This window comes from Cydia splendana, chromosome 17, assembly GCF_910591565.1.
Source record: "Cydia splendana chromosome 17, ilCydSple1.2, whole genome shotgun sequence".
Taxonomy (NCBI): Eukaryota; Metazoa; Arthropoda; class Insecta; order Lepidoptera; family Tortricidae; genus Cydia; species Cydia splendana.
Window position 1 is genome coordinate 1748801 of NC_085976.1, and position 24669 is coordinate 1773469.

Sequence of the window (24669 nt, forward strand, 5' to 3'; positions counted from 1 at the left end):
TATTTTGACGACCGGTCTGGCCTAGTGGGTAGTGACCCTGCCTGTGAAGCCGATGGTCCTGGATTCGAATCCCGGTAAGGGAATTTATTTGTGTGATGAACACAAATATTTGTTCCTGAGTCATGGATGTTTTCTATGTATATAAATAAGTATGTATTTATGTATTTATCTATTGGTAATGAAGTTTTTTGTACCTCCTGTAAAATTTGGTCAGGTTGAGTTACGATTACAAGGTTTGCGATTTAGGCCGACGAACAAAGGTAAGTATATCGTCGCCTAGCACCCATAGTACAAGCTTTGCTTAGTTTGGGCAAAGACATATGTAACTTCGTATAAGACGAATAAAGTCTAAGGAAAAAACGTGCCTCGGAATTCAAGTAAAAGTCATTCTCGAATAGGTGGCGCACACACCTTTAGCCTATCCTCGGCTAGATGGCGTGACGACACCGTTTCATATTTAACAATTTTAACACATAGATATCAGTGAATGAACATGGATCAAAATGATATTAAAAATATAAAATTATTTATCCATATATATACATTTTTTGATAACTTTATACGTTTTCATTTTGAGTTTTAGTCGTGTGTCGATAGATGGCAGTAAATTTACAGTGACTACAAAATTTACAATGACAGGACCCCTCTATACTATGTATTCTTTTTGGTTTGGGGCTAAGTAGGTTGATCTGTGTAAGATGTCCCCTACTGTTTATTTATTATTATTTATTTATGCATTGTCGTAAACGTTTGACATGAATGCAAACCTAATGATAGTAATGATACTGCGACCCCGAAGCCAATTGAATTCAAACTTACATTTTGATGTCAAAATGATAGATAAAATTGATGTCATTTTCATACAAACAATAACGAGCGAAATCCACGTGAAAATTATAACAAATAGATATAATTTAGATGTAAATTTGACATCTGTGAGTTCAAATTTGAGCCCAATTCAGATTTGACAACTTGTTACGGTTTTGATCTTATTTTGACACGACTTTGAAGATCGCTCACGCTGATTGGTGCATGCGAAATTAAATGAAAGTCGTGCGTGAGATGCTCGCCAATCAATTTCAATTTCAATATCTTTAATGTCAAAAACACATGTCAAAATATACAATATAAAATTAAATTAAAATTAAAAATACATAACACAATAATTAACTTACACTAAATTAAAAATCACCAAGACGACCGTCAAGGTCGTATCAAAACCATTTTGAACTGTAACAAGTTGTTATATCTGAATAGGGCCCTTGGCCTTCCTGCCACAAGATTTGCACTCTCACGAGCCGTTAAGAAACAAAATGCGCGTGGTTGTGTATAAGTCACATACAAGACATCCTCCAGACTGAGCATAGTAGCTCTACCCCCTCTGCCTCAAATACGGTAGTTTTACTCCATTTTCGAGTCGAAAGTGTCTTTGTGTGACGTCCGTAACGTGTCTTTGAACGGACCAATCACGGCACGGGACCTCGCTCACCTCGTCCCCCGCACCCCCGTATTTTTGGCAGCATCGGTTTCATGAAATAATTGCTCTAAACTCCGTCTAGAGGATTCCTAGTCTATGGTATAAGTAATGTGTGCATGTGTGCTTGTGTGCTTGTGGGCGTTTATAATTCCGTACACGGCGGGAAGAACATGATAACTGGCCGGAAAAAATTAAGAAATTGGAACCTTGTGAAGTTTTATTTTAAGTTCAAATTTCTTCAATAGAATATCTCACCAACTTCTTCCCGCCGTGTACGGAATTTGTAACATAAGGTGCAACTGAGAGAGCTTTTTTGACTTCTTTTGTTTTTATTTCGTACCTACTCCGGACAAACAAAAGGACAAAAGAAATCTTTAATGGAAATTAATGATCATTCCCCATGGATTATGTATAGGTACAGTTAATGGAGTGTTAGGATAATATATTATGTGTTAATTCCTGACCGCCATAAAGCAAACTGTGGCTTTTGCTCGATCTTAGAAAGTCATAAATACGGGTAGGTAAGTTTGGGAAAATTAAGTTTGGCTACAAATATAATGACCACCAAAAAATACTTTGGTACCCTAAATAAAAAAATCATGCTTACCAAAAAAAATTACTGAACACCAAAAAAATAAGGCCTAAAAATACAAAAGTACCACCACTTTAATTACGACTGCACTTCAAATTGTATTCAAATACCAAATATATTGAATGATCTCCAAAAATCATTAATGATCACCAAATCTTGAAGACCAAATTAATGCGATATTTTCACCTAAATAAACCACTATGATTACCAAAAAATGTATACATATTACCAAATAAAGTAAACTGATGCCAAAATTACTAGCCCCTCCCGCTCAACCCCCCGTAGCCCGCACCGCATACCTACCTAACCTAATCTACTTTTCTAGTAGCATTTCGTTATGCTACTAGAAAAGTACGTTAAACTGCTATCAGTTAAGTGGGTTAGCTTAGGTTAGCACTGCGACCCTTACAGAAACGAAATGGTACTAGAAAAGTAGGTTAGGTTAAGTTTCAACTGCTACCCATACAGATACGAAACGCTACTAGAAAAGTGGGTTAGGTTAGGTTTGAACTGCGACCCTTACAGAAAAGAAATACTACTAGAAAAGTGGGTTAGGTTAGGTTTGAACTGCGACCCATACAGAAACGAAATGCTACTAGAAAAGTGGGTTAGGTTAGGTTTGAACTGCGACCCTTGCAGAAAAGAAATGCTACTAGAAAAGTGGGTTAGGTTAGGTTTGAACTGCGACCCTTACAGAAACAAAATGCTACTAGAAAAGTGGGTTAGGTTAGGTTAGAACTGCGACTGTTACAGAAATAAAATGCTACTAGAAAAAGATGACGAAGTGGATTAATTAATTTAATAGGATAACGATATATTAAATGTTTGCACATTTTTAATTAAAATGTGGTTACAATTTTTGTGATCATTTACTATTTTTGCGTTTACAATGATTATTTTGGAGCCATTTGCTTTAATAGGATAGCAAGATTTAAAAATTTGGTTATCATTTTACATTAAAATGGAGTTCTAATTTTGGTGGTCATTTACTATTTTTGGGTTTACAATGATTATTTTGGTGTCATTTTCTTTAATAGGATAGCAAGATGTAAAAATTTGGTTATCATTTCACATTAAAATGGGGTTTGAAATTTGGTAATCATTGACTATTTTTGGGTTAATAATGATTAGTTTGGTGTCATTTCCTTATAAGGATAGTAAAATGTAATAAAATTGGTAATCATTTCACATTAAAATGGTGTTATAATTTTGGTGATCATTCATGATTTTAGGGTGGTAAAATAGATTTTTTTGGTATTAAATTTTACTAAATCTGGTGATCAGTTAAATAGCAGCCATTAAGTTTTGTGAGATTTAAGTTAATATTGCTAGTCATAGATATGCGTAACATTTAGATGCAGTGTAACAAATGCTTGCAATAAATTAACTTTATCAAAAACAGCTAACACAAAACGTCACATGTTGAATTGTTCGCATGATGTCAATGGACCTTTTTCGCTAATATAACATGTCTAAAGATATACTCGTAAACCCCCATAGCAAGACCGAGCATGAGTAACCGTTGCCTGCTGCTATGACTGAGTTTCAGTTTTCCGTGATGCCGTGATGCAAGTAGGTACTAGGTACTAGGTAGGGTAGATAACCCCTACATAAGCTTTCTCGTGCTAATCTCTGAAAAAACCGCTGAGTCGTCTTTAATACGGGTTTTTCCCGATAAGAGGATTGTCATCTCGTCGAGCTAGCGATTACTACTTACGTAATATTTACATTTTTATCTGCATATTTATAAGTACAGCTGCATTCTATGTTGTGGCGTTAAATAAATGTATTTGTATTTATTTCTTAACATAAAGAACAACTATGAGGTCCGTTCACCTCAACCAGAGTAAACGTCGCAAACACACATCTCCATCACATCTATCCTAAACGCATCTGTTAATCCGCCATTTTGTATTACACACAGATAAAACAAGGCATCCATCCCAATTGCGCCGACATAATAAAAGTCAATATTATACCAACATGTAGTAATTTATTATGACACACTCATTTGTATTCCGCCTGGTTAGTCCATCGATCCAGCTTAATATTAAGGTTGATTGCATGCGAGGATTATATTTTGATGGGTATTTCCTTTGGCAAATTACTAGGTTCCTTGGTGTCCGGAGAAAGATTCTTGTCGGGCTATAATGAAGACAGGTCATACCACAGTTTCAGATTCCAGATAATTATAAATAAAAATACTTTTTCCTAATAAGTTATGAATCTCTCCTGCATCAACATATGTCTGTCTCTGTTTGAGCCAATGGTTCACTGGTAAAAAATAGTTTGTGATATTAAGACGGCCACTGGTATCTACCTACATTTTTCTTTATTTGAGCAATAAAGATTAAATAATAAATCAAATATTAATGAATAAATACGATAAATTGGAAAGATCGCTCACATCAACGCTGCAGCCAGTCGTCATCCGAAACCGTTGTCAAATTTCTCCTTATTTCATTATATCCGTCTGCGATCAAAACGCACGCGTTCGAGCATCCTTAATATATTCCCATTACACACCCAAATATGCTTTATTGTGCTAAGTAAGTAATTTATTTCTCCATAACGTTCGTAGCAGTATTAAGCAGTTTTAGGTCTTTAGGGCGGCACTCACAAAATAATAAGGTGCGGTATATTACAATTTGTTAACCCTTAAACAGGCCTGACGCATTTTTTACTTTTGATTACTGATTCGGGTAGGTAATAGCTTAAAAAGAATAGTAATTTCTTGATTTTTTTTTATTACCCCTAATTCAATAAAAAAAACCCGGTGGTTATTATATGCCCACTGCTCGCGATCAATGGTGCTACGTGGTCCTTATATGGCCACTGCCTTGTTAGCCATACAGAGTAGTTTTAAGGGCAAGTCATGTGCACATCACATTTACACTTGCGTCACAAATTGTACTAACTGCCAGCACTTTCTTGGCTCGCATGGATGTCGTGGCTCGTAAGATTGACCGTTGAATAAATATTTAATTTAAAAACCAAAGGAAAATATATTACTTGTGTACTATGAGGGTTCATTCATAGTAATGAATCTTACCCTTAAATGTCATGTAAACCCCCTGCAGGGCAGAGGCCACTTATAAACCACTCGAACGTGCCCCAGACGGGCAGAGGTTTCATACGAACCACAAACTTTTAGATCGAATATTTTATCAGAAAACAATAACTAAGGTAAGTTATGACTTACTACACATACATTATCTAATAATCTACCATAAAAATACAAAACAAAATACTTACAGTACTTTTTTTGGGCGTAGCGAACTTATACAGCGGGAGAAACGTACAAAAACTGCCATTTGTTGACGATTTGAACTTGACAACTAAATTTTCAAAGAAATTTGTTTTGACACCTGTCATTTTTTTTACGTATACATTACGTTACGTATACATTTGATGTGCCCCTCCCCCGCAAAAAACGGCAGACTATTTTGTACCGAAAATTATAGACAAGGCGTCTCCGTTGGTTATATCCTCTAAGATTTCACAAGATCCTTACATGTCAATATCAAAACCTTTACAGATTTTTAAATCGGAAAGCCGTTCAATCTTGAGATAAAAATATTCGTCTTCGTCAAATACAAAAGTGACTTGCCTGGATTCAAGATGATTGGATGATTAAAAATATTTTGACAGAGAAAATCTTTTGACGTTATACCTACCTGAACTGAAATATCTGTTTAATAGAACCGTTTTTCCCCCGAAGGGTAAAAAACGGATATTTAGGTTCCTGCCGAAGCTTGAACCACATTATGAGATAACACCCTTGTAACTCAGCCCTAATCAAGCGAATTCATCAACTAGTAGCGCCATCTATCGCGCTACCCAAGTACTAATGTCGCCCGGTTGCCAGCGCTCGGCTGCTTTCTCTTCAGTACCACATAAGCCGGCAAGGCCCTTAGGTGTGGTTCAAGCTTCGGCAGGAACCTAAATATCCGTTTTTTACCCTTCGGGGGAAAAACGGTTCTATTTAGGTGTCCATGCCTTCGCTTGAACCACATTATGAGACGTGTTTAAACCTCTGCCGGCGCTGGCCCGGGCGTACTGTGACTGATAATATTTAAATTTATGCAAAAATCACATGATAAGAATATGGGCTTGAAATTTATTCCGTATTGTTATACTAAAGGATTGTTTACGTCAAACCTTACTAGATTTTCCTTATTTGTAATTACCGATAGATGAGACAATTGTTAGCACGGACTGGCAACATAAGTTATCCATTGTGACTATAAAACTTTTTATATAAAACAAAACTGTGTGACTATTAGTTGAAAGACTGTCCCTAATATCATAATTAAAGACATAAGTAGGTACTTGTAGGTCGTACAAATTTAAGTGTAACCACTATCTGAAGTAGTAGCTCTGATGCGTGTAACGTGAACCTCATCGAGTGAGTTTTACATTTAACCCGTCCAAACTACCTGATGCTTTCCTTACAATAGCCACTAGGTGATAAAAAGGTTTTGTTGTATGATGTAATGATATTACTACTACTTATCTACTGCTTAACACAAATATAGCACTGCCGGCCCATCCACTGTTTAAAATTTTGTAACTAATTGGAAAAGCTTGGGTCCTCTCTGATTTATTGTATTTTCCAACAATTTAATGTAAATTGGTAAGTTGCATCATAGACCAGATGTAATGTAATATGACTTTTAATGTGGACAAATAACCAAATGTTTGTATATGTACCCACTAGAATACGATATTAACATTATTTAGATATTAATACATAGTTATTGACTACTAGGTATACCAGGTTTATTTGTTAATGGGCTATCCTTACATAAGGACAACATATTCCGTAAATGTGTTAGAAATTATAACATGATGTTCTTATTTCTTATTTGTGGAAGTAATTGAGATTTATTTCGAATCAAGTACTCCTCTGCCTGAAAGTAGCGTCAGAAAGTGAAGAAGAAAATACAACACTTCATGATTTAATGTATGCGTTACTAGTAACAACTCTCAACAACCTAGCAGTAGTTTCAACTGAGGCGATAATACATTCTTCCTTGCTGATTAGTTTTAGGTGAGGGTTGCTTTAAAAACTACCATATTAATAGTAAGCCATGAAAAGATATTAATTCTTATATGAAATGGTAGGCTCCTACTTATTTTAAGTGTCATTTATGCTGCTAAATTTACTACTCCCCACAGATAACTGAAAACTTGCCAATTAGGCTGGTGCCGGGTCAACCAATCTTTAAATGATGTGCTTGTCAGTCATGCAAGCGAATAAACGAATGAACAGAATCACTGACACGCAGGTGACAACCGTATGGAGGCGATGATTATGAATTTAAAGTGATGCTGACAACTCTAGTTGTTGTGGATGGCATCTCACCATGATGTTGTGCGTAGACTGAAGATCCGTCTACCAGGTAGGATATTTTAGAAGATTTTTAAATCTTTGAATAATTCCAATGCCTTCACCTATAATTTTTAGGCTAATTATAATAAAGGCTTGTAATTGTAGGTTGTTTAATGTTCACTCTTTCTGGTGGCAAGCTGATTCCCAAACTGAAGATTATATGGTTCGCGCGCTGGTAATGGATTGTGCTTTATTGTTAGACTTAGCACGATTTGTGAGTTTTTAATGCTTTCGTATACATACGATCTTCTAATAAGAGTGTAAAAACCTCTTGACTGACGATGAAAGACTCTTTGAGTAAGAGTAGGGGAGGTGGACCTATCCACTTTAAATTGTAGTGCAACCTTTTCAAACCAATTGCGGAACTTTCTTAACACCCAGACAAATTAAAACATTATTATTATTTATAAATGGTCCGAACCAGTAAGTTCTTGGCATTATACCATTGCAGTGGCATAAACCACGGGTGTCTCATGATGTCATGATGTCATGATGTCATCTAATCTCAAGTGCTGCCAGCACCGGCGCGCGCGGGCGATGCTGTGGCACAATTCCTGTCAAACCTTAACACGTGTAGACGCGTTCATTACCAAATATTAATTTGATTACTTAATTTGTACTTTGAAGCCCCAATCCGCATTAGGCCAGCGTGGGGGCTATAGCCCAAGCCCTCTCGCGAGTGAGAAGAGGCCTGTGCCCAGTAGTGGGACGTATATAGGCTGAATTATTATTATTATTAATTTGTAGGTACTTTTGATTAGAAATTTAGCAATACAAGGACGTTGTATGTTGTTTATTGGCTTTCGTGCAATTAAGTTGTGTATCATTTGATTATCTTGAGGGAACCCTAGGGTTAATTAGGCATCATGATGCCCACAAATAACCAATTATTTGATGATCTAGGCCTTTCTGCGACATATTATATTTATGTCACTACCTTGACGTAATCATAGTATAAATAATAGTATGTACTATTACGACAGATTTTGACCACAAGGTGGTGCAAGCGCGAGCAGGCGTCCATTCTATAGCGGTGCGCGGCAACTACTAGTGCTAGACACCAAAATTGGTGTGGGCCGCATGTACTTGTAGCGACGCGACGAAATCGCGGAGTGAGCTACGCCTGACGTAACGTTGATATATGTCTACTGACATCTCATATATACTGTATTTAATGATATAAGCATATTATCATGAATATATAAATATATGAATTGTAGTTGTCTTCACAACTAATGCTGTAATTCGATTAGCGGCGCATCTGCCCTATAACCAAGACACGATGATTTTGTAGGGTACTACACCTGGAATTGATTGCATTGAAGATGACGTTTCCAATTACATGCTCTACGAGACCTGTTACAACAGTATGCTGTAAACCCTGGACTACAACCTTTCAGCTAAGCTTATAATACTTAGATCTGGCAATGACTGCAGAACTAGTGTTGATTTTCAGAGTAAATTGCAGGGTCTATTTAACCGGCGAACATATTTGTAGTCATATTTCGCTTAGATCGTGCATTTTGCCTGAACCACCGTATGTTGTTATTCTTCTATAAAATCACGCGAGTACTTCCTTATCTGCAAAGGGAACCTCTCATCTGGAAATCGAAAGAAGGATATTTCTGATCCGTGTTCTTTCAGAATCCGGTATCTGCTATCGGTGACTGCCTGCAAATATTTTCTACATATTACGCATGTGTGTACGTTTACGTACGTTATACGTTTTTCTGTACGTTGGCTTGCCCCGCAGTCCACATGGTTTCAAAGTTTCTGAAGTGACTTCATTTTAATTTGTCTATTTGGAAAAATTAAACAATCATCGTTTAGATTTAAAGCCGTGGACCGTGGCTGTTGGTTCGACAGCTTAGTTCCCTTAGTCGGCTTCACCTCTAATTCAATTCGCGATTTTTCGAAACAGAATCAGTAACACCACTCTAACTACCGAAAAATCTTTTCATAAATTCTTTATTTATTGACATAACTTGAAGGAGCCGCTTCATCTTCTACATAGGCATAACATTTACCACTAAAGAAACCGATGTTTCACCTATTGAACAATCATGGGTAACTATGCGGATTGCCATACTAAATTAATATTTTACTAGTTGGTCCTTTTAGACATATACCGCCTGTTTCCGATAGTTATATTACCAGTAAGAGTTCATTCATTTCCTTTGAAATTTAACTATGTAACGTTTATGGTCAACGTTTTATGATGCATGATTGTTATACCAACGGCAGGTCGATAACACAACCGGCTGCTTAGATAATCTTCCGAAGTGGAGCTTGTTACTACAGCATTTGAACCTAATTTCACAAGTTTCTACCTGACTGATGTGAATGGAGCACTAATTACATTATAAATGCCTTTGTCAGTTCGGTCTATTGGACGGAATGCGATGGAAGGTACTTGCTGTTTTCTACGTGTTTCTCTTAGTTCAGTGGTCTCTGTTTCACAGCTACATAGTAGACGATTTAAAGTAAGTAAAAGATTTCTCTTTGTAACAGGCCGCAATTTTTTAGCTAATGGTCAATATTTAGAGAGTATACAGGAGATGCTTCAGTATTCCCAAAGACACTATCAACCTGACTGACTAGTCATTCATCATTCAAAAGAGGGATTTAGTGCGATGATTTTTCACTAATATATACGAGTATCATAAACTCTATTCTTTTCAGGTTTAGAGCCGCAATAAAGAGATATCTCTTGTTAGCCTATGACAGAGCCGTAAATGAATTGGCATTATACTTGTATTGGTATTCCTATTCAGAAGAGGGAGTTTTAGTTTTATTTCCTTCTTTAAGGCTAACGTCAATTTTCTTGCCTCCCCCTCTCTCTTTATGGTATAGGATCTAGTTGGGCAAAGTATAACACAAGGTTTTTCACTTTTTACTTTTCCCTTTTCACAGTTTCTTAACTGCTATTTTTCATGGCCAGTTAGTCATACAGTTTAGGATCCTCAGAATGTATATTTTTGGTTTGTTTGGTATATCACGGCAACTGTTTGTTATCGACCTAGACCAACATTTGTACACGACCAAGACGGAAACCTTCCTTTTTTCCCGGCAGGTTGAGACAATTACTGTAACTGCATTTCATTATCAATATCGCGCCAAACCCGCTAATAGCAATTCTGCTGCTCGTCGTTCTAAAATAAGGTGACACACCATTTGGTCGGCTACAATGATGATAACGCCCACTAAGTCGTGCATTGGTTCATGACCATGCAGATCTTAAATGCGAGGCCGACTGTGCAGACATCGAACGATAAAGCGACCAATAAGACGTCCGCTACCGTATTAATGGTAGACCATGAGACAACGGTTTTTGTTTAACAAGACAACATCATTTCAATGTCATTTCAGAGGACGATGCGATATCATCTCATAGGACGACGTATTAATGTCTCACGATACGACAAAATGTAGTCTTATGGAACAATGCAATGTAGTCCTATGGGACGCAATATCCTCTCACGGGACGATACCACAGGATGGCGCAATGTCTTCTCACATGATGACGTAACTCATCGCGATGCCTGTCGTATCACAGGATGACGCCTTATTGTTTTACAGGACGACGCTTGATGTCCCACAGGACGATGTCATGTCATCTCACGGGACTGAGTGAGACGCGCAACGATGCTTGTCGTCCAACGGGACGACGCTGTGTGCCATTTATACCCGTAGGTATTCTTTTTATGATGATGGCTATAAGAGCTCACTTAGTCTCATCGCTGGGCCACGGGTACTGAGCGGAATGTCACAAGGTCTTTTAACGAGACGATGCTCGTCGTCTTACAAGACGCTGCCATGTCGTCTGTCAGGACAATACCATGTCGTGTGTCAGGACGATACCACGGGACGACGCCTTGTCGTCTCACAGGACGACGTCTTGTCGTCTCACAGGACGACGTCTTGTCGTCTCACGGTACGACGCCTTGTCGTCTCACGGGACGACGCCTTGTCGTCTCACGGGACGACGCCTTGTCGTCTCACGGGTTGACGCCATGTCGTCTCACGGGACGACGCCTTGTCGTCTCACGGGACGACGCCTTGTCGTCTCACGGGACGACGCTTGTCGTCTCATGGGACGACGCCATGTCGTCTCACGGGACGACGCTTGTTGTCCCACAGGACGAGGCCATGAGGCGTAAGTACCCGTGTACTTTTTATGACGGTGCCTGTAGGAAGGTCACTGCGTCTCGTCGCTGGGCCATGGGCACCGAGCGGAATGTCACGAAGTCGGAGGTTTTCAAAATATTTTTACGATTTAAATTTCTTGATCTTTTTAAACTTGCTTTGTAAACGTGTTGCTCGGCTGAGTTACAAAAGCGTACTGACGAGAAAGCAGCCGAGCGCTGGCAACCGGGCGACATTAGTACTTGGGTAGCGCGATAGATGGCGCTACTAGTTGATGAATTCGCTTGATTAGGGCTGAGTTACAAGGGTGTTATCTCATAATGTGGTTCAAGCGAAGGCATGGACACCTAAATATCAATTATCAAGTCTCCGCGACTCAGCTTTCGTTTATAGGCACCATTTATTGGTTCTAACAACTCATAATTACTTATACAAATATAACTTATGATTTATTTTATATGACTGTAACCGGTCGTATCGCTGTGACATCTTATAAGCATTGTTCTAATATGGCCGGTTGTCTATTCTATCTTTTATTGATACCAAATCTTTACCATCGCTTTTCAGTCCATAGATTTCACGAATGTATTCAATGTCGACGCAATAAAATCCAAAACCGCTATTCAAGTCCAATGCGTCATTAGCTTCAGAATCCCATCGCTATTTATATGGAAGGCTATTTGTGTCTGTAAGAAGGTTGTAACGACTGTGGGTTTCCTGAAATATTCTAACAATTGTGTGATTATTGGTTTCTTCTAACTACGAACGTCGTCATTTTATTGGTCTAGAGCGGTCCTAAGATATGCGTTCCAGCTTGAGTCATCCTTAAAGGGGCCCACAGTTTTATTTCGCCAGTTCGCCGGACGATATCAGCCTGTCAGTTAAACGCAAAAGGTGACACTTCCGAACAACTGACAGGCTGATATCGTCCGGCGAACTGGAAATCTGTGGGCCCCTTTAAGGATGAGTCAAGCTAGAACGCATAAAGGATAGGATGCTTAACTAACAAGTCAATTCACCTATTTTATGAATTGTCAAAACGATTAGCCATCATAAAGCTTAATAAGAAACAGAGACATGTAACGTCGCGGTCAAGTTTCCTATTCTATGCTTGGATTCTAGGTTTATGTTGTACATTCGTGGCGTGCGTCAAAAAAAATAACGATGGACCTTTTTCGGTGCAAGTTACCTTACAAAAAGATAGAGATGTTCACACTGCACTAATATATTATATTTATGAGTCTAGACAGAAATAAGACAGGACACATTCGTAATAACTTTCACTTCTTACGACGAACTGAAGGGATCACAAATTTAATTTGAATTGCTGATGGGTTACGAACTTAATTTAATATTGGTATATGTGTTCAGTAAATAACTTAGGTTTAGGAGAAAATTTTATATTCCATATACATGTATGTACACACAGCTGCAAATGTGTATACCCATTATATGAATGTGATTCATTCATAAAGTGGGCATGCACATTTTCAGTAAATAACGTGAACCTAACTTAAACATTTTTGAAGTGAAAACTTCTTTAGCGGCGCTGGGCACTTTTTGAGGTAGGGAAAAAATGATTTTATCCACATAAATAATCAACAATTGGTACTTAATGATTTATTATTCGTCGGTAGAACTATTTATAGGCCTATTCCATCTTTGAAAATCTCATTGATGGCAAGTGGGCGGAGGTCGGAGGATCTTGAGGGGAGTTGGAGACAAACCCAGCGTGTGCTTCGTATGGCGTATATTCGGAAAGTGTCATGATTGAGTACATTACAAATTCGCTAGCCTAAAATACAGAAACGTGGACGGTGTGTCTGAAAGATCGACGCAAAATTGACGCACTGACGTTTCGGACCAATGTTTCGATCTTCGAAGAACTCAAAGTGAAGGAAAGATTATCGTCGACTGTTCAAATACGAATCCTCAAATACTTCGGGCACGTTACACGAAACCAAAACTCCATGGAACGTCTCGTTGTCCAAGGACGAGTGGAAGGCAAGCGGTCACGAGGTCGGTCACCTACGCGCTGGACAGACCTGATAAAATCTGCGACACAAACCACCATAGTCCAATGTTCCCGTAACGCTGAAGACCATGGCAAGTGGAGGCGCATTGCGAGGGCTGCGTTATCCACGATAAATACGTCTCATCATACAACCACGACCACTCTGTCAAGAGTGAACGACTGAGGAGGAGGAGCCTAAAATAATTATAACTAATTACAGCGCCACCTATGCACTGTATAGGGAACTAAGTACCTTTAAGTAGATCGATAAGCCATCTAGGGATTCTAGGGCTCGATAAAGTATGTAAGAGGTCACATAGATGGCGCTGTTAACTACACAAGTTAACACTCATCTCAATTTGTCACTCGCATATATCTGTGCATCTCGTTCGCATTCATTAATTAATAAAAATGCACATAATTATAATAATTATCAACAACAGATTAAAACACGGTTAAAGTTCAAATCAGCCTTCAACTCTTTACATCCTACTTTACCTAATTTCGATATCTAAATCATTCCCCAGAAGGCAAGCTCTGGATTCTACAGTTCACCACTTTGTAATTCGGCTATGACACGAGTTGTCATTAAAAGGAGTCAAACTTTTCCCAGTAGCTACATTGGGATCACTACCCATAACGGCTACCAACGAAATTGGTTTACAGAATTAAATAACCCTCCCGGCGCCGCTCCTTTAAATATGCATGACACTTTATTCTTTAGACTATCTTAGGAAAGGGATCCGTGAAGGGTAGGTACTGAGCAATCTATGTTACAGTTTTATACTCTACTTAAACTGTAAATAAAAGTACCTAAATTGCTCAATATTTAGCAGCCTGCGTCATAAAATTATGAATGAAGAATAATGATTACACTTAATTTGAACCAAGTTCAAAATTTCGAAGTTTTAATAACTTTATTTTTGTACAAAAAAAAAAGAAAAGAAAGAAAGAAAGGCCAGGTCAAGAGCACCCTAAACCGGCGAGCGTGTATGAGGAATGTTATGAAAGTGAGGGGAGCGAAAGAGGTATGTCAGGATCGTGGCAAGTGGAAATCCGTGGTCTCTGCCTACCCCTCCGGGAAATAGGCGTGATTATATGTACTCGTATGTATGTATTTTTGTAAAAATGAAGAGTGTATATTTTTGACATTTTTTTGTAACAAACAAGTTGTTGCATTTGAAATTATCGTTTAAGTAATCTTTCGAGACCAGAATAGTATAACCGCAATAATTTCATTAGTCTCATCATCTTCCTCGCGTTATCCCGGCCTTTGCCACGGCTCATTGGGAGCCTGGGATCCGCTTAGCAACTAATCCCAAGAATTAGCATAGGCACTAGTATTAATTCCAATAGTCTTTAGTAGTGAAAGCCCTAACCCGCTGTTCTTTGAGATATACTCCACAAGAACAATAACTAAACCAGACGGATTTCTGTTTAATCTTTTAAACAAACATAAGAGGTACCTGAGTAAACCTATTACCAGCTAAGACGACGAAGAAGAATTTAAAACAAATCTGAGACTAAATTGAAGTGAAGGAGTTATCCATGGGAAGTTGGGAACCCGTCGGCCAATCCAAATTCAGACCTGCCTCATTTTTTAGCCATCTCCCAAGTTAAATATTTACGGGCTGTTGCGAGTTGCTCTCTGAATAATGACAGGCAACTTTTCTAATTTCTACGGCCGGCTAATTCGGTATCTTATCAGGTAACTTGGATTGTTTTTTGTTTTTTTTTTTCTCTGTCAATTTTAGGGGCACGGGAGTTGAAAAAGCCCAGAATGCTCTCGATAAAAATAAAGTTAGCAACAGAAATTATGGTTGGCCTTCATTTTGATTGACTTATTTTTGAAGAATACATTTTCCTACTTTTTTCTTAAAAAAATATTATTATGATTACCCGTCAAGAAATTTTCCTTGATTCCTTAAGGAAAATATCCAATTTTACATTTTGTTCAAATAAATACCGATGTAATACAATACCAATTAGATTTTGAAGCGGTTTTAAATATTTGGAAAATTAAATGATTTCCTCAATAATACGGCTTTAACGGGAAAATAAATACTTTTTACTACTTTTAATTAATATTTTAATATACTTTTGCTCTACTCATTAACATTAGTCACAAGATAAAGTTTATAATATACATAATTATTTTATGAATCAGAATCTTTTAAGGCAACGAAAAATTCTTTTATTTAAGGTGAAAATAATTTGATATAATCAAAAGGATTCAATGAAGTACGTTTTATAATTATTTTCATATTTCACTAATTATAACACTTACACAATCCTACACTTACATGACAAAATCCTACTATTTGCTGACACACACGTATGGCACGGATTAGATCAGTATCGTGATACTAATGTTGATGTGTCAATATTATCGCGAGTCATTAAATCGTTTGGATTTTGCTGCGATATGCTTCAATATTTCGTGCGTGCTCGTGATTGCGTATATAGATGGTCAAGCAAATCTTGTCAGTAGAAAAAGGCGAAAAATTTCAAATTTTCTATGAGACGATATCCCTTCGCGCCTACGTTTTTCAAATTTGCGGCCTTTTTCTACTGACAAGATCTGCTTGACCAACTTTATCATTCTTATTCAATGGTTATTTTGTGTTAGTACCTACACAAAAAAAATATCGAAGAGTTGCATTATGCATTTTTAGAAGTAATTTTCATGTTAATAATAGCTTCTATTTACAAATATTTATTTAAGAATTTTAGACCTGTTCGTCATTTATCTATCGAGCGAAAGTTATTTATTAATCATAGCACGGTCGCATTTTTATCGCTTGTCACCATGCCTGTACGTTCTAACAAGTCTGTAAGTGCGAAAGTGACGGGCACAGTGACAGGCGATAAAAATGGAACAATGCTGCGCCCGCAGTTTTAGAATCGATGAAAATACTAGATAAACGCCTCAAGATTACTATTAAATTTTTGGCAACCGTATCATGATGTAAAAAGGCACTGCTTACTATTTTCAGAGCAGGTGACGCCGCAACAGAAAACTGCGTCACGAAAATGATTTTTTAGTATTTAAGATTTTTATTATTGTACATATATCGACGCCCGAAAGCGAACACGTAGTAACCCACAAAAACCAAATTGTTCACTAGAGAAAAAACTTTTCGAGTTTTGAAAAAACATCATAACTACGATGTTTATGAACATAACTAACTCAAAATTGGATGCAACATTCAAAATAGTCTGGATCAAATTCAATTAAATAAATTTAACCGCAAGTTGTTACAAGACCATATTTTATGGGTTACTACGTTTTGATCTTTTTTACACAGTGCGCAAACTCGTAGTAAACGCCATGATTTTTAACTATTAAAATCAATATAAGCATTCTTAAGACCAAACAAAACACATAACTTTTGTTTAATTTTCAAGAACATAATTAAATCTTATAATGTTATTGTAAAACCAACTAAAAAATAAGAAGTCCACTTTGGAAAAGACATAACGTAATGGGAGATCAAAATCTAACCAAAGTATAACAACGACGTTTGATTAAAAAAAAGTGGTTTCTACATCCTCTTATAAAATAAAAGTCCACTTTAGACAAAACAAACTTTCATCAGATACCATAAGACCAAATTTTATTTAAGTACCATAAAACCATAAAATCGATACACACACCGTAAATATTGCAATCTTACATGCTTACAATTGAAAAAAAAACTTCCTTTCTTAAATAAAAATAATCACTTTAATCCAAAATCCCCGTAATATTTTACTTGATTACAAACACGTCGACTCACTTTCACCCCCCGAACCGCACTGAGCGACGGCGCCAACGTTCAAGTAATGGCCGCGATAGCCGCGTTAAAACGAAATAAGGCGCAGAAGTTTAAACCTTACGCCTAGTGATGTGCTGTTACCGGTAAAATACCCAAGGTGGGAAAATTCCCAGTAATGTTACCGGTAAGATTCCCCAGAATCAGTAATTTACGGTAATATTCAAATTAAGTAAATGTCAACATAAGTTGTTTTACATTAAATCATTACTTGTCAACAAATGCATCATACGAAGTGCAAAAAATTGACATAGGTTTACTCTTCTAGTAAATTCCCAATACTACTGGTAATTTTCCCAATGTTACTCGGTATTTTACCAATATTACTAGGAAGTATTCCCCTTGTCTGGGCAAGTGGGCATAGTCAAAACCAGTTCCAGTCAAAACCACTCAATGAATAATACCAGAATTTTAGTAAAACTAAAACGAAAATGTAAAAATCACATTGATAATAATAATCATCACATTTTTATTATGTTTATGAGTAGGTAAGGTGTAGTACAATGACATTGTTTTTATATGTTAAGTGATAATTTTTTATAGCTTAATAACATTGATATAATAATATTCTTATTTTGAGCGTGTAATGCGGGAGCGGGTAATATTCCCAAATGGTAAAATACCGGTAATGGTATTTTACTCTCGGCACATCACTACTTACGCCCTACAACTGTGAAGTAATTATTATGTGTTGTTTTACTTGATCCTTGTAAACGTACCTAGTAAAAGACATGTCTCTCATATTTGAATAGTGTGTGAATTTGTGTTAAACCACTACTCGACTAAACATTATTTCCCACCAAATAGCGTAACTGCAAGACATTCACATTCATGAGCGGCAAACACGTAGTTACCTACACTTGCGTCAGACCAACGGAGGTTGTAAATGACAAAAGTATAAAGTATATGGAATTCAAAATGCTGTAAATACAATGATGTAAATTATTGGTTTTTTTTTGCTATTTGCTGCGTGTTTGCTGAGTACATTTCAAGAAAAACGAGAAAATTTTGTGTTCCTATTTTCCCCATTTTTCATCGTATTGGGACGTGGATTCGACCTATCGACGCAGAAAAAATTGGAGATTCCAAAAATTCAATAAAAAATATTTTGACCTTGTGTGGGTTACTACGTGTTTGCTTTCCGGCGTTGATATGTTAGTTTGTAAGGTATGTATCTATGGGCCTTAGTAGCCTGAAAATAAATGATTACATTCGATTTTTCAAAAACTGGCTGAACCCACTGTTACTTAATGGCTAAACAATTAAAGTCCGTGTACAAGTCATCAGCTTATAGCAGCCCACTGTTTATATAGGCCTTTCATGCGCTTTCACGGATGGGTAACTCGTTCAGTCCATCTAGTTTGACCAATACCCTTACCATGAGTAAAGGGTAGTTTTTGAGCGAATTTTGTACGAGTTAAGTCAATGTTTGTTCATGACAGGAAATTTGTAATATGTTCCCACAAAAAAAAATCATGCTTAGGTTAATTAACCTACCAAATTAATTCCGAAACTTACGAAATTTTACATTGCTGTAAAACAGCCATGTGTGATAAAAAAAAATTAATCTGTTTATTATAAATACATTTTACAATATTTTTTATGTACTTACTTAACCTAATCTACACTATAATAGATTATTAGCTAAGTGAGAGGTTTTCTTTTCATCATTGACGTTATTATTACTATATATTAATCTAATTAGAGTCGTTCTGGATAGAGTCGGTGCAATACAGTTCGGATTAGACTATCTCAGCATTACTGCTGCAGTAATGCGTCGCGACATTACCATTGCCGGTTACGTTGCTAAAGTTAGGACGCTAAGCGCGAAGAATTCCGAACATTGACCCGCCGTTTCCTATCTCTAACGCACGCACATATTGCCGTCCCGGTCACACTGCGACATTAACCGATGGCATCATCGGCGGAACAGCAATGTTATAACGCGCGTGCGATAGAGATAGGAAATGTACGAAATTCTCCGTGCTTAGCGTCCTTACTTTAACGTAAACGGCCTCATAGCACAGAATAAATAATAGTACCAGATACAGAAGACTCACTCTCTAACAAAACGCGTCTGTTACGATCAGCACAGATATGGCCGCTAGGTGGCGACAGCGCCACGCGCGGTTTAAGGCTAGCTACCAAAATTGGTGTGGAACGGATGTACTTTTAGCTACCTGTAGCAAAGCGACGAAATCGCGGAGTGAGCCACGCCTGCTCATAGTAAGGGTGACTAGTATTGAGTGTCGGCAGTATAGTTGACTGATTTGGGTCCAGATAGAGCCCGTTAGCAGGGTGCAATTAATCACAACTCGGCCCAACTCGAAACTTTGCGCAAATTGAACGAACTAGCGGCCTGGAAAATTTCGCTTTAGTAGTTTTAGTTTGTGGAAGAGTTTTGTAAATTGTGCTGAAAGTTGCGTCTGACTTCGCATAGCCAATAGGCTGACAACAAGTGATATAGTAGATAGGCGTCTCATTCCTATATTTAAAATAAATAGGTTTGCTAGATAAGTTATACAGTTAAAACTTCTTGAGTGTCGAAATGCTTGGAGAACGCTTCGTTGCCTTTCAAATGATTATTTTCTGAAAAACGTATCTAGGTAAAAATTTAACTTTAGCCTCGTAAGCATACCTGTGCTAATTCGGGACACGAACACTACAGTTATACTTACGTATTAAAGTTTTTTACCTTAAGAGGCTCGATATTAGACATGATATTGAACTCGTTTACAGGTAATACAGGATTTCCAATAAGCAAATGCATAAATATACGTCAATTAACTTGAATAATAAACATCAATTAGTATTTTACGTTACGCTTTATGTTTTACGGTACAGTTTACAATAGATTGTAAAAATAGATGGGTAGTTATTTATTCAGTACTAAAAAACTAAAATCAAATACGGTTTTATAAACTAAAACCAGCTAACAAAACAAAAGCAAGAATCAAACCTCTCATCAGTTAATTCCTCTTCCGTAACCGCCAAAACATAAAAAATATTGTTATTTTACACAATAATCCTTGGATTTTTTCACAAAGCACTTACTAAGTTCCAAAGTAATTTATCTGCGGAACCCCCGAAATACTCCCAAAACGACAGCAATTCTTGTAAATGGAGGGATAGCCCAAGTCACAGCGTACGGAGAGACAGAGGAGACAATTAACACATTCAACACCAAGAACCCGACTGTCGGGTACACTGTTCGTAGCGACTACGCGCTACATACGACGAAACCGTGGCTACGCGCTACGAGCGTAACCCGTAGCACTTAGTGGTATTGAATGTGTTAAAGTTATCGCGAACTCTAATCGACACTCGCGAAATATCAATTATTTCAATGTATATATATTGTATGTAAATAAATGATTAAAAAAAAATATTTCAATTATATAAACTGAAATAGGTGTCATATATACTAATAGTGACCGTGAAGTGGCCAGTGGTCGAGGCCTACGCCTACGGGGGCTAGCCTAGAGGTCCAGGGCGTTAGCCGCGTAAGCTGGAGATGCCGGTTCGAAAGTGGCCTCCGCCCACTCCGGCGCCCAAAGACTGCGCTAACTGCTTAACATCAGGCGGGCCACAGGCTTGTTTGCCACCATGGTATAAGGTAAAACAAATGTGACTACTACTCATTCACAATTTCTAGAAAAAACAAAACCTGGTGACTTTCTTGTTTAAAAATCTTTGCTTGTTGTTTGAGATAAAAAGATGTATTAGGGAGTATTACTGCAATTTTCTGCCGTCAGAGTGCAGCACTAATGCACATAGTAAATCATAGAGTAACTTATACCTACTAGGCCTTAAACAGTTTTTTGACAAGTTTTCACTACGCCATTGATGCATCCAGGCGGTTTGTTTACAGGTGGCCTACCGCGAAACGCGAAAATCGAAATTTCGTTATCTGCCTCTCTATCGATCGATTAGGCAAGAGTGATAGAGAGGCAGAAACCGAACTTTCGATTTTCGTTTCACGGCAGGCCCCTGTGATTGTGCTAGTGACGCCCTCTAAGCAGAGTCTTACGTAATATTCCCTATTCGACATCAGCAAAAAATTCATTTCGATTTGTAATGTATTTCATCGCGATAAGGGTACCTTACTTTACATTACCTTACCTTACCTTACATTATTTAACTTTTTTTGTAAGGCTTAAGTAAAAAGAAAACTTCATAGTGAACTAACTTATATTGCTTAGCTGCCGCATGAGGATGAAGAATTGGGTCAGTATCGCATAAATACAAGTCAAATTAAGTCAAACCAAACTTATTCATTAGCTTTGAAACGATATTATGTTCGCTTTAGCCGGAAATATAATAAAACTTATACTACTACTAAATTATCATTAATAGGGGGCTAACGCGAAATTGTAGGTTTAATGTTGAAATGTCACGCGTTGTCAAAATGTCAAACCAAGGGAAAATAAAAAGGCATTTGCAAAGGCAGACTCCAACCAGAACATTTAAAGGTTAAAGTTGGCTCGATAGAAAAAGAAAACAGGTTATTTATCAATCAAAGGAACCATTCAAAAAAGTTGTTATCATAATTTGAGGAATATTTTAACTTATATAAAAGAGTTATGTTTTGATGAAGATATTTATGTAAGCTCTTTCGCGTGAGATCATTCTTTCTTCAAACATTTTGTCAAGTTTGCTTATAGGTAACTATGCTGTCTATGCTGTTTCCAAAAGTATTATAACTGACACCAATACATAGGTATGAGCCGGGGTAGCCGAGTGGTGTTCCATTTTCAGTCTAGAATTAATGGAATAGAGTCGTTTTTCAGTCCATAAACAGACGGATAGGTACTATTTATTCCATAGATAACACAATTCTCATGTGTCATTCTCATAACATAATTCGTTGGAATAGTTATATCGGACGAGTTAAGGATTAGGCTCACGGTAGACCGGGCCGTGCCCGGGCCGAGGTGTCCGACATGTATGTCATTTTCTATGACAGCTGATTGGTGGTCAGTTGATCACGAGGTGCTTTCCATAGAAAATGAAGCCCCGGCCCGGTCTAACGTGAGTCATCCTTTAAGTGGTAACTGAAAAATCGGCCCTTAGTTTGTAAGTTTTGTAACGAATGACTTTGGTACCGTCGACGTCAAAGATATGTTTACACTTTTCGCCTTATTACAGAGGAGTAAGGTGCAAAAGTGTGAACATATCTTTGACGTAGACTGTACAAGAAAGAAATTATTGGCTATTACTCCACCGACAAGAGCAAAGCTCTTAAGTTATGATGATGATGACTCTCTAGGAACTTTTTCATTAGTGCAGTCGACGTCAAATATATGTTTACACTTTTGCACCTTACTCCTTTGTAATAAGGCGAAAAGTGTAAACATATATTTGACGTCGACTGTACATATATGTATAGTTTTGATATATGTTCGGTACCTACTATTCACTGAAAAACTCTGGACAAGGTGTACGCCTAAAGAAATTTACTGTACCCAAAATCTCTTTGAAATATGATAGCAGGCCTGCTCCCAACATCGAGGCTTATCAGACTAATGATGTGATGACTAGTGTGACGGAGATCTAGGGTTAAAAGCGTCCTTTGAATACATTTTCCCTTAATAGGGTTTTGGGGTCAAATGTCTAGGCAGTTGATATTTGAGAGTATAATAATAATATAGGCGTGAATAGCAAATTTCAAAATAGGGTAGACCGAGGCGAATCGGATCATTTTTTGTTTGACGGTCAATAAATACAATTTTTAAGGTGATACTGTTTTTATTAATATTCAGTTGGATAAATTATTTATTAATGAACAGAATCCAAGGTTCAGACATAAAATCAAACTTAAATATGATTTATGAAAAATAAAATACAAAACCTCTTAAAAAATCCGATCGCCCCATTTTAAGGGGTAAACCGGATCAAAAAACTCTGTCATAAAATCTTAATTAATAATGGTTAACAATGTTAATCATATGATTAAGAATCACAAAGGTCAAATAATTGAGATCAACTATCATTGGTATCTTTAATGTTGCATTTGAGCATTATTTTTATTCCTCCTTTCTAGTTCAATTTTTTATCACGCCACCTACAGAAAGCGCAACATAATATCACTCCTATATATGCTACTATATATTTTAACAATAAATCCAAAACATGCTAATGGCTATTTAGCAACAAAATCGAATAACTTACATGAAAATAAACAAAAACTGTAAACTTTTGCAAACCAAAACATGAAAAATCACACATATCCGATTCACCCCATATGAGAAAATTAGTTGTTGGTAACAAAAGACTCTACGTAGGGACAGCGGTTTCGTTAAAACCTTATTAGCAGCTGTAGTCATATTTTCTCCCGACCATTCTACATGATACCTCTTTTTTGTACGTACGCACCATCTAAAACATGCGAACATAAAAAAAGCCAAAAAATACGTCCAAAAACCTTGTTTTATAATGTGATCCTAATCGCCCCCAATCAGATGATCCGAATAACCCCATATCATATGTTTGAATTATTTTCGCGTAACGGAAATATACCTTTAAATACAATAAAAACAAAATCAAATCAGGAAACACTATGCGCCATTAACAATAAGTAACAACAATTACTTTTCAAGTAGTTTTCTATGGGAGATTCCAATTTTTTTTGCGATTTCGGTATTAGTTCTATTGCAAAAGTTACTCAGTAAGACCTATATATATTGACTTCGCAAAATTTGGCTAAGGGTTAGAAAACACCCCGTATATGGGCCCGATTCGGATTTTGAAATAGACATCTATTAGATATCTTTTAGACATCACCAAGATACGATAACGATATGTTTAAGATCTAACCTGTCAAATTTGACATTTGCGCGATTCTGGAGATAATCTTGAACGATTACCACAGGATATGACTTAGAGCTCCAATTCACATCTAATAGATATCTTACTCTATCTAACGTAAAAGTGACATTGGTTGCCCGAATTGCGCTACAAAAGAGAACTAGTTGATATCTTTGACGACCGGTCTGGCCTAGTGGGTAGTGACCCTGCCTATGAAGCCGATGGTCCCGGGTTCGAATCCTGGTAAGGGCAGTTATTTGTATGATGATACAGATATTTGTTCCTGAGTCATGGTTGTTTAAGTATTTCTATGTATTTAAGTATTTATATATTATATATATCGTTGTCTGAGTACCCACAACACAAGCCTTCTTGAGCTTACCGTGGGGCTTAGTCAATTTGTGTAAAAATGTCCTATAATAT

General features: G+C 37.1%; 1 long non-coding RNA gene across 1 annotated transcript; it reads left to right on the forward strand.

Annotated features, from left to right (window-relative positions):
* Positions 1 to 24669, forward strand: LOC134798630 (uncharacterized). Its single transcript, XR_010145238.1, has 2 exons — positions 1 to 149; positions 24568 to 24669. It is a non-coding gene; the product is annotated as an uncharacterized LOC134798630 (long non-coding RNA).